This window comes from Arachis stenosperma, chromosome 4 (assembly GCF_014773155.1).
Source record: "Arachis stenosperma cultivar V10309 chromosome 4, arast.V10309.gnm1.PFL2, whole genome shotgun sequence".
Taxonomy (NCBI): Eukaryota; Viridiplantae; Streptophyta; class Magnoliopsida; order Fabales; family Fabaceae; genus Arachis; species Arachis stenosperma.
Genome location: NC_080380.1, coordinates 137,488,019 through 137,500,647, shown reverse-complemented (window position 1 = coordinate 137,500,647; position 12,629 = coordinate 137,488,019).

The window sequence follows — 12,629 nt, the reverse complement described above, 5'->3', positions numbered from 1 at the left end:
GCTGGCATTTTTTCACAAAGTCTGTAGCATCTTTCTGCAAGGTCGGCCAATAGAATCCTGCTCGGATTACTTTCCTGGCCAACGATCTTGCTCCGAGATGATTTCCGCAGATTCCACTATGTACTTCCTCTAACACCTCGGTGGTTCTTGAGGTCGGTACGCACTTCAGTAATGGTGTTGATATCCCTCTTCTGTAAAGGACATTTTTCACCAATGTATAATGTTGTGCTTCCCTTCGGATCTTTTTAGCCTCTTTCTCCTCTTTAGGGAGGATGTCGAATTTCAGGTATTCGACTAAGGGATTCATCCATCCGAGGTTTAGGCCGACTACCTCAAGTACCTCTTGTTCATCTTCCGTTTTTGTTACCGAGGGTTCTTGGAGAGTTTCTTGAATCAGGCTTCTGTTGTTCCCTCCAGGTTTGGTACTTGCTAACTTGGATAGGGCGTCGGCTCTGCTATTTAGATCCCGAGTTATATGCTTGACCTCGCTTTCCGCAAAGTGCCCTAGGTGTTCCAAGGTTTTTTCCAAGTATTTCTTCATGTTGGGATCCTTCGCCTGATATTCTCCACTTATTTGGGAAGTCACCACTTGTGAGTCATTGTAGATCATCACCTTTGTAGCGCCAACTTCTTCTGCTAACTTTAATCCGGCAATCAAGGCTTCGTATTCTGCCTGATTGTTTGAAGCCGGAAATTCAAATTTTAAGGAGACCTCTATCTGGGTTCCTTTTCCGTCTACCAATATTATGCCTGCGCCGCTCCCTGTTTTATTGGAGGATCCGTCTACATAGAGTTCCCATGTAGTCGGTTTCTCCTCTTGTTCTCCTGCATACTCTGCAATAAAGTCGGCAAGGCACTGGGCTTTGATTGCTGTCCGAGTTTCATATTTCAAATCGAACTCGGAGAGTTCTATTGCCCATTGAACCATTCTCCCTGCAACATCCGTCTTTTGGAGGATTTGCTTCATGGGTTGGTTCGTACGGACTCTTATTGTATGAGCCTGAAAGTAAGGTCGTAGTCTTCGTGAGGCTATCACTAAGGAGTAGGCAAACTTCTCTAGTTTGTGGTACCTTAGCTCAGGGCCTTGTAGAACCTTACTGGTAAAATAGACCGGGTGTTGACCGACCTCGTCTTCTCGGACCAGGGCTGAGGAGACAGCCCTGTTTGCCACGGATAGGTATAGGACGAGGTCTTTTCCCGGTATTGGTCGGGTTAAGATAGGAGGTTGGCTTAAGAATTTTTTGAACTCTTGGAACGCCTCCTCACATTCCGGAGTCCATTCAAACTGGCATCCCTTCCTTAACAAGGAGAATAATGGAAGGGATTTTAGTGCCGATCCTGCCAAAAATCTGGAGAGGGCTGCAAGTCGGCCATTGAGCTGTTGAACCTCTCTTAAACAAGTCGGGCTCTTCATTTCTAGGATGGCTCTGCATTTGTCGGGATTGGCCTCAATCCCTCTTTGTGTTAGCATGAAGCCTAGAAATTTCCCTGCTTCTACTGCGAAGGCGCATTTTGCGGGATTTAGTCTCATCCCATGCGACCTTATAGTGTTGAAGACTTGTGAGAGGTCGGTTAAGGGGTCGACTTCTTGCTTGGTTTTTACTAACATGTCGTCGACGTATACCTCCATTAAGCTCCCTAAATGGGGGGAAAACACTTTGTTCATCAGCCTTTGGTACGTGGCTCCTGCATTCTTCAGTCCGAATGGCATGACCACGTAGCAATAGTTGGCTTTTGGTGTGATGAACGATGTTTTCTCTTGGTCGAGCTCGTGCATCGGGATTTGGTTATATCCCGAGTAGGCGTCCATGAATGATAGGTATTGGTACCCTGAGCTGGAGTCTACTAGGGTATCAATACTTGGTAAGGGATAAGGGTCCTTAGGACAGGCCTTATTCAGGTCGGTATAGTCGACGCACATCCTCCATTTACCGTTTTGTTTTTTGACTAGCACTACATTGGCTAGCCATGTTGGGTATTTGACCTCTCTGATGAAGCCGGCTTCCAGGAGCGCCTGTACTTGCTCTTCTACTATGGAGGCCCTCTCTGGGCCGAGTTTGCGTCTCCTTTGCTGTACAGGTCGGGACCCTGGGTAAACCGAGAGCCTATGAGACATGAGCTCGGGATCAATCCCGGGCATGTCGGAAGCCTTCCAGGCGAAGAGGTCGGAATTAGCTTTTAGGAGTTCACCCAACCTTTGTTTCAGGGTTTCCCCTAGGTTGGCTCCTATGTAAGTCGTTTTTCCTTCCTCTTTACCGACTTGTATCTCCTCGGTTTTTCCTCCCGGCTGGGGTCGTAGCTCTTCTCTTGTCCTTGTCCCACCTAACTCTATGGTGTGGACTTCTTTGCCCTTTCCTCTCAGATTCAGGCTTTCGTTGTAGCACTTCCTTGCCAATTTTTGGTCTCCCCTCACCGTTGCTATTCCTCCTGGAGTCGGGAATTTCATGCAGAGGTGAGGAGTTGACACTACTGCTCCAAGTCGATTAAGGGTAGTTCTGCCAATTAAGGCATTGTAGGCTGACCCTTCATCGATGACTATAAAGTCTATACTCAGAGTCCTTGATTTTTCCCCTTTTCCAAAGGTGGTGTGAAGGGGTAAAAATCCCAGTGGCTTTATTGGCGTATCCCCTAACCCATATAGAGTGTCGGGGTAAGCTCTCAGTTCTTTTTCATCTAACCCTAGTTTGTCGAAGGCGGGCTTGAAAAGGATGTCCGCCGAGCTTCCTTGGTCTACTAGGGTTCTGTGGAGATGGGCGTTGGCTAGGATCATAGTTATCACCACGGGGTCATCATGCCCGGGGATTATCCCTTGCCCATCTTCTTTCGTGAATGAGATAGTGGGGAGGTCGGGTGTCTCATCCCCGACCTGATAGACTCTTTTGAGATGTCTTTTGCGAGAAGATTTGGTGATCCCACCTCCCGCAAATCCTCCTGAGATCATGTGGATATGTCTCTCTGGGGTTTGTGGTGGCGGATCTCTCCTGTCCATGTCATCCCGCTTTCTCTTTCCATGGATGTCCGACCTCTCCATGAGATATCTATCAAGCCGGCCTTCTCTAGCCAGCTTTTCTATCACATTTTGAGGTCGTAACAGTCGTTGGTGGAGTGACCATATATTTTATGGTACTCACAATACTCGCTGCGACTTCCCCCTTTTTTGTTTTTAATAGATCTTGGGGGTGGCAGCCTTTCAGTGTTGCATATCTCTCTGTATACATCCACTACAGAAGTCTTTAGAGGAGTATAAGAGTGATACTTTCTGGGCCTTTCGAGACCGGGTTCTTCCTTCTTCCTGACTTCCCTTTCCCTCTTCCTAGGGGAGGAAGTGGGTCCAGGTCGTGAACCTAGGTCTCTTAATTTGGCATTCTCTTCTATGTTGATGTACTTCTCGGCCCTTTCTTGTACATCACTTAGAGAGACGGGGTGTCTTTTAGATATGGACTGTGAGAAGGGACCTTCTCTAAGTCCATTGACTAACCCCATTATTACTGCCTCCGTGGGCAGGTCTTGGATTTCTAAACATGCTTTGTTGAACCTTTCCATATAGGCTCGTAGAGATTCTCCGACCTCCTGTTTTATCCCCAGGAGGCTCGGTGCATGTTTTACCTTATCTTTTTGGATTGAGAACCTCATCAAGAATTTTCTTGAGAGGTCTTCAAAACTGGTGATGGATCTTGGGGGAAGGCTATCGAACCACTTCATCGCTGCTTTCGACAAAGTGGTCGGGAAAGCCTTGCATCTCGTAGCGTCGGAGGCGTCAGCTAGATACATCCGACTTTTGAAGTTTCTAAGATGATGCTTTGGATCCGTAGTTCCATCATAGAGGTCCATATCAGGGCTTTTGAAGTTCGTTGGAACTTTTGCCCTCATTATGTCCTCGCTGAAAGGATCTTCTCCGCCTGGGGGTTGATCTTCTCCTTCGTCGCGGGAGTTCTTGAGAGAGGATTCTAGCTGCAAGAGTTTTCTTTCCAACTCTCTTCGCCGTTCCATCTCTTCCTTAAGGTACCTTTCGGTTTCCTTTTGCCTCTCCCGCTCTTGTTCCAATTGCTCCAGGCGGCTATGGACTAGTCCCATCAATTCTGTTACGTGGGATGGTCCACCCTTTTCTGATTCACGTCCATCTGAGGAGTTTACCTTTGGATTCTTCATTCCAGAGGTACCCTCTCTGTGTTGGTCGTTATCTTGATGTTGGGCTGTGTCTTCATTGTCGTTGCCCAGGCCTAGATTCTCTTGCTCAGAATCTGTTTCAACATGGCCTTCTTCATGGGATCTTTCTGCCATCAAGGGATGATCTCTCGGGTCCCCGGCAACGGCGCCAATGTTACGGTGGGTAACCGGAGATTAGTCCAATGGATGGCGTTCGGCGGCCCAAGTGTATGATGGAGGAGGACTCCGTGTGGGTCCGCAACTCGGGAGGCTCCGTCCGACTTGTGCTCGCGTGTGAATGGGGGGTGGTACCTGCAAAGACACTCCGATGCCTAAGTTAGCAAGGGTGTGAGCAGGTCTTAGAGAGTATTGGACTTAGGAATACCTGAGGCGTGTCAGTGTACTTATAGTGGTGAGCCAATAACCACCGTTGGAGTAGTGCCGTATCTTTAGGATAATAACCGTCCCATTATCTTAGGGAGGTTAAGATATGGCTTTATGAAGTGGTTGGAGAGATTTCAGGGGCGGTTACTCATTTGAATGAGTATTTATCTGCCAGCTAATCTCGCAACCGACTTCTTCATACCAAGTCGGGGTTAACACCGACCTCTTGGATGGAGGTGGGTGCTTCGATAGGCTTTTTTTTTTTTTTTTTTTTTTGGTCGATGGATTGGACAACCCCCAATCCTAGGTTACACACTCACACACACCACACCCACACACACATGAAATCCCCCTTTTTTGTCAAGCTTGCCCTATATGAGGTTGTGCTTCGATAGGCTTAACCTAGTGGATCAGGCCTTTCGATTGGTCCTGGGCCCTTAACATTGGGCCAGGGTATGAACAATAGCTATATATATTAATATTAGTACTAGCTAGTATAATGGGAGCAATAGTGGTAAGAATGTTAAAATGATTTTGCTATTTAATTAGTACTATCTTTTTTATATTTAATAATATTTACTTTTTAGGAAAAAATGTAATAATAATTTTGACAACATGTAGCGAAAAAAATGGCAACTTCAATAAAAATGTAGAATATTTAAAAAGAAATAATTATATACAAAATAAGAAAAGGAAAAGCCTAGGAGGCCAACAGTTTTATTGAATTTTGGCCGGTACGTAACCAGCAGAGGAAGGTGAACCATTGGATAAAATCTTACACCAATTTTACACCATCAAATCATCATTGATGACTAGTTGATGACTAACAATCACAAAAATTGCTGAGCTCCTAGTACTGCTCATAAGAAAATATAGTAAAAAAAAGTTTATGACTACATATAATACATAAAAATAATTATATATAAATATTTATCGTATTAAAATACGAAGAGGGAGTTGTATGTATGAATAGGGTAGTGTACGTTGGGGACAACCTAGGAAATAGGCTGTGGCCTGTTTCCCGGAAAAAGACAGCCCATAATGCTAAAAAAGATTTCTGATCCGCTGACACATACTACACCTCTTCAATGCATTTTATTGCGATTTAATCCACACCCTAAAAATCCCCGGAGTAACAACAAAGTTTCTGAGACGGTCCCGGAAGTGTTTGGTGTCGAAATTTGGAGAATATCACGGGTGAATGCCATTGTGAGAATTTATTGTATCACGTGAAGGAAGAGATAGGGTTAATTATAATAAAGGAAGATACAGATAAGGCCTCCTATTATATACATGAGTGTACTAAGTAATAAGAAGTGCAGAATGGGGTCAATGAGTATGTATAAGGTTGCATTTTCTAATACAGGATATCGTTTAACCTATGCAACTCTCATAAATAATAACACAAACTTCCACTTTTAAATTTTTATTCTGTTATTGGTACCAAATTTGTCGTTCATATTTAATTATTTTACTAATTAATCTTAGCTTGTTTTGAAAAGAAGAAATGTGCTACCTCAACACGCTAATAAGATGATGGTCTTAATTGAGTAAAATTAATTATTTACAGTAAAACAATCTTTTTTTTTTTTGTTTTAAATTTTACAACCTACTTTGGTCATATATATATTTTTTTTGTTTTATATTTTTTATGATTATATTTTTTAGCAATTTTATATTTATATGTTAAAAATCTTAATTTACTCCATACGTAATATATTTTTATTTTCAATTTAAAGCTGGTTTTTAAAGGACCAAGATAATATATTCTAATTTTGTGACTTTTATTAGCTCCGTACAAAAAACGTAAATTTATAATATTTAGCCTTTAAATTGTTCTAATTTAAAAAAGACTGGTTGGATGTGCTAAAGCACTAATGATTTTTGGACATTGTTAATTAAAGACCAATTATATCTTTTTGATTAATGTTTTGAAAAAATTAAATAATTTTTTATTTTATAAAAAAAATAGTAACTGGCATTTTAAGGTTAATTAATTTTTTAAATAACATAACAACATTTTAAAGTTAATTTTAAAAAGATTAAAATACCAAAGTTAAATTATTAACATATCTCATGATAAATAATTTTAAAAAGATTAAATTATCCTTATAGGATTAATTAAGATGATACGATTGTATTAAAAACTTTAAAATTTTTTATATATAAAAAAGTCTAAAATATCCTTATAATAAAACTGTTAAATGCCCTTTTTATACATTAAAAGACTAAAATAAATTTTTATGATTAATTTCAAATTATTAAATGCCCTTTTTATAATAAAACTTCTTTAATTATATTAGAAATTATAAACTTTAATTTTTTAACAGACTAAAATATCTTTATAATTAATGTTTAACAGAACAACAAAACAACTCTTAAAAGTTGATTTTTTAAAAAATCTAAAATACCATGATACAATTAATTCATATTGTTTAATTATATTAGAAATTGAAAATTTAAATATGATTAAAAAAAAAACAAAAATACTCTTGTAATTCATATTTAAAATACTAAAATACCCTTTAATCTTAGTAAAAAAATACTAAATTATCTTTTTAGGATTAATTAAAATTGTTTGATTATATTAGAAATTAGAATATTTATCTACTATAAAAAAACTAAAATATTTTTATACTTAATCTTTAAAAGACAAAAATATTTTTTTTAGAATTAATTTTAAGAGACTGAAATATTTTTTCATAAGAAAGAATATTTAATTATTTTAAAAAATTATAAATTGTAAATTTTAAACAAACTAAAATGGCTCTATATATAATTAAATTGTAAACTAAATTTTTTTTATTGAATTATTAAAAAAATATTAGTTTCTAATTCTTAATTAATAGAACCACATTAAACAGAACTGTCCCGGTCTCTTCATTTCTAGATTTTTCTTTTGTCCCATTATTTGTCATCAATGTTATACTGATATAGTACTTATTCCATTTTTGTCCGTATAAAGGTATTAGACTATTTATTACAAACTAGTATATAAATGCTTATTAATTTGATTTTGTATAGATTCAATATAATAATAATAATAATAATAATAATAATAATAATATGTATTCAAGTTTTCGAAATAGTAAAATCATTTATATATTTGTTTTTATTATTAATTTAAATTTTGAAATAAATAATTTTAAGATGAATTACTTTAATATGCTGATAATTTTAACATGTATCCAGTTATATGAGTTGATAACATGTATCCAGTTATATATTATTATGTATATAAGTATATATAATAAAAAGTATTTAAAAAAAGGTTGAACACCAACTTTTTTAATATCTCTATTAAACTTACCAATAAATAATAAATATTCAAATTCTGAATCCTAAATTGAAGTGAACAGAAGATTAATTACCATAGGTTCAATAAATTTATTCCATTTACCCTAATGATTATATATCAACCACCTATATAAATTTTGTCTGATAAGCTCTTATTGGTTCCAATTTCCATCACTATGACCCTTCCCTTTCATACTCATACTTCACATTAATTCACTCTCTACTACTCCCCAAATTAAATACTATAATTAGAAAAAGAAAAAAAATGGAGTAAGAATGATGTTGAGGCTTATGTAGTAAAGTGATATGATGCATTTGATTCTCCATTGCTAAACTTACATTTATATTCTCCATTACTAAACATACACTTGCAGCTAAAAGTAACGCGTTTAGCAACCCCGAACCCTTTCTTTCCCTCAAACACAAACACCATTAATAATGGTGGTAATAGTTTGGCATATTCGAGAAACACATTAACGCACTGTGTTTATTGCAGTTATTAGACCAACTTCAATCCTCAACTAGCTAGTGCACCGGTGTCACTCAAAGTTATTTATATTTGACCAACTTTTGCACATTGCATTACTTTTTAAAATTACTAGTAGTAATAGTAATGCTTTACAAGATAGATAGATAATGATTGTAGCTTCTTACCGAGTGATAATTTGGATTACTTTAAAAAACAACTAAAGAAGATAATGTTGTGGGCTTAGGCAATTATTTAATCAAAATATTACCATTATATAATGAATGTCGGTCATGGCAGAATAAGTGGTATTTATATATTGAATCTTTAAATATTTTTTTTAAAAATTAAAATTAAAATTTATAGTCAATTAAATCTACCGATAACTATTAATTTAGCTATTAATAATAAATAATATATTATCATTAAATTTATCAAAAAAATCTGACGTAACAAGTTCTAAAATTTTATCAATTTTAAATTTATATTTGCCGCAACAAAATCTGTCGATAAATAGTTATTAACAAAATTTATACGGTCGGATTTATATTCTGCCACTAAATTAATAATAAATATGTTATCGACAATTTTTTTTAATAAATCTGTTAGTATATTTGACGGTATTTAATAATTTTTTTGTAGTGAAAGTTTTTGAATTTTTTTATAATTATTTTTAAAAATAAAATAAAAGCTTTTGATTTTTTATATATTTAATACATTAAAAATATATCTTTTAAAAAAATTAAAACATTTTTTGTTACAATATGTCTTCAAGGAAAAAAAAAAAAAAGCTTATCTTTATTCTTAATTCCTATGTTCTGTAATGGCATTAGCAGTACGCAGCACTAGGCCCTTGTTATTTATTATCAAACGATTTAAAATTAAAATGGATAAATCGGATATGATCTCATACCTGTATGAATCAAAATCTTACTATATAGTATTGAATTAGGTGAATGTTATGATGTTTAAAAGGTGGTATTTATTTATTAAAAAAAATTAAAAATTATTATTTAATTTAAAAATATAAAAATAAATAATTTTTAAAAAATTAAAATTTATTATAAAAATAAGTTAGACAAAATTTAAACAAAAATTTATAAACACTATAAAATTGGGCATTGAATTATTTTGCTAAATTCAAATCATACCCTGAATAAAGAAGGATGAGACGAAGGTGCATTAATATTAAGAGTGATTCCTGTATGCCACCACCAAAAGACAAATATAATGTGGAGCCCTTTCTCCATTTTCTCATTTTCACACACTGAGATAGTAATTGTCTCTATCTGCCGTGTCCCTTAACTAATAAAGATTTGAGTATAATGGGTAATTAAATAAATAAATATATTTATATAAAATAAATAAATAAAATAATTTAATAATATATTTATTTTTTATAAAAAAATAGTCTTTTTAATAAATTATAAAAATATTTTTTTAATAATTTTGATATTAATTTTTTCCAATAATTAAATGTCTCTAATGATTCTTCGGAGAATATTTTTTTTGGATAAATTGTATGTAATTGGTTAGACAATATTTTGTGAGGGACAAAACTAGGTTAATTTTTTTTGTTATGGAAGTAGAAGTGGTGATATACTTTAACATTGTAATTTTTAATGTTTTTTAAAACTGTGTGGAAGTACACAAATCGGAAGGTCCGATTTTTGTACCTCTAATTTTTTAATTTTTTTTAACCATCCGATTTGTGTACCTGTCACAAATCGGACGGTCCGATTTCTGTACCTCTATAAATCAGACGGTCTGATTTCTATACCTCAAATTTTTTAATTTTTTTTACCACAAATTGGACGGTCCGATTTCTGTACCTCTACAAATCGGACGGTCCAATTTGTGTACTTCTAGAAATCGGATGGTCCGATTTTTGTACCTCTAATAAATTGGACCGTCCGATTTCTACTTTTCTTATTAAACGATTCCACATTTAAGTATAACACCCCAGCAATTCATATTTTAAAAAAACACCACTACCACTCTAATATTAAAAATAAAAAATTCACAAAACTATTCGATAATAAATTTGTTGGACCTATTTGAAGTATTACTAGCTGTTTAATTTAGATCTTAAATGAATAAGACAGGTAGATAAAGCAGGCAATAAAGTGATAAACAGCTTTCATTTTACTTTTTAAAAAAAAAATAGAGACAAAAGAATATTAACAATTTTATTAGAACTTAGAAGTTGTGTTACGTAATTAATAACATTTATTATTTTTATTAATATTTAAATAATATTTTAAATATTAAGTGTTAAATTTTAAATTTTAATAGTATAAAAATAAATTATTATTTTTTATTTTTAATATTTATAATATTTTTTAGCATTTACAATTTTAGTGATAGATCATATATGATAGGAATATGATTTAATTCATTTATTGTGTTATGATAGTGAAATTGAATTTTTTATTTAAATAAACTAAAAAAGAGTGAAGGTAAGAACCCTAACCCATTTTTCATCCCAATCTTCTATCTTCCAAAACTTTAAATTTAAAACTCTGATTGATAAGTCGTCGATAGCGACGACGCGTTCGCAGAGTAGTAATTGGAATTCCAACTTTTGTTGCTCATGTAATTGACAATTAAACTTCATGAATACTTCAATTTTCATGGCGTAAGTGGGGCTATTTAGGGTGGTAGAAGAATCGGACCTACACACATTAAATCCATGAAAAACAACAAACAAATCCAATTTTGTTACAGTGCACTCATGCATGAAGATGTAGCATCCCCCTGTCCCAATAAGAAAATTTGCAAATAATATTTTTAATATGATAAAAAAAATATATGTGGAAAAATTAGTATAGTTTTGTTTTTGGATTGGGTCAGTTTTATCATTTCCCAAAACAACAATAATTATGTCCATGTTTATATATGTCACAGCCCATCTTATTATCATTACTAAAGGGCTAATTGCCTAATGTCATTTTATGTACCATATTTGTGTATACCTTTGATTATTTTAATAAATGAATTAATAAAACATCTCATTGATTGCTTACTCTTGTTTTATTTATTTCTCCTATTATTTTACTTTTTATTACATTATCCATAAATGATGTTATAGTCCTCCAAATGGTACAAGAAAAAACTATCTTGTTGGATAAAGATTACAGAAATCTTTTTTGTGTTCATTAAAATGGTTTCTATATATTCTTCGGTCATAAATGGCTTTCCATTAAGTTAAACATTGAGGGGGCCTAACATGGTATTTAATATTGGACTCAATAATGCTAACCTCACGTACCCAATAATGACTCAAATAAAACAGACCAAAATATCATGATAAAAAAAAAAACAAAAATAATAGTTTTTTTTCTCATGCTCGTATTTAATAAATCAGGGTCCAATTTTTGTACAGCACTCATTTATCGAGATGTAGCATCTCCCTGAGATATCTTTTTGCAGTGACTAAAATGATGAGCTAACACTTCAATACCACATACCACATTCAATACTAGTGAAACAACTTTGTTTATTTTTGACATTCAAGATACAAGATCATTTTCTCATTTCTTATTTCTTTTTATCATACTATTTTTTAATAAAAATTCACTTGTAGTTATTTTTATGTAAAATTAATAGTAAAAAATTATTAGATAATAATTTAATCAAATTAGTTAAATCATCTAATAATTTTTTATTATTAATTTTACATAAATAACCATCAATTAAGTTTTTACTTTTTTTTTAATCCCGATCAGAAAGAAAGAAAAATAATATCCCCGGAAAGGGGGGGGGGGGGGGGGGGGGGAGGAGAGGGTATAGGTACTCTTTCTATTTTGATGCAAAGTTAATTTTTCCATGGTTTTTCATGTTAAGCATTTATTGGAATGGTCCCTGCATTGCCCGAATGAATTGCGGAGTGCTACCTAATAAGCTACTTTCTTAGCTTCCATTCTATTTCTGATTCCATAACTCATCTCCCCAATCCCCATCCCCAAATTAAAACAAATACTACTACCACTATGCATGCCACCTCCATCTATCTCTATAAAACACTTTAATTTGACCCTTCTTAATACACATGCACCCACCTAGCCAGGCTTATTATATATATCTGGGTTGTTGCTGTATCGTGTATATATAATTTCACTCAAGTAGTTCTACTGATATTGTATGTACGTAATGCATATACTGTATACTATTTTATATCTATGAATTACTGCATGAATTAAATAATTTCGTTAAGTGTATATATATATATATATATATATATATATATATGCATGATGAACATGATGATCAAGTAGTCAAAGTTTGTTGTATATATATACATACATAGCTAGTCTGATTTTCTTTACTTCTCACA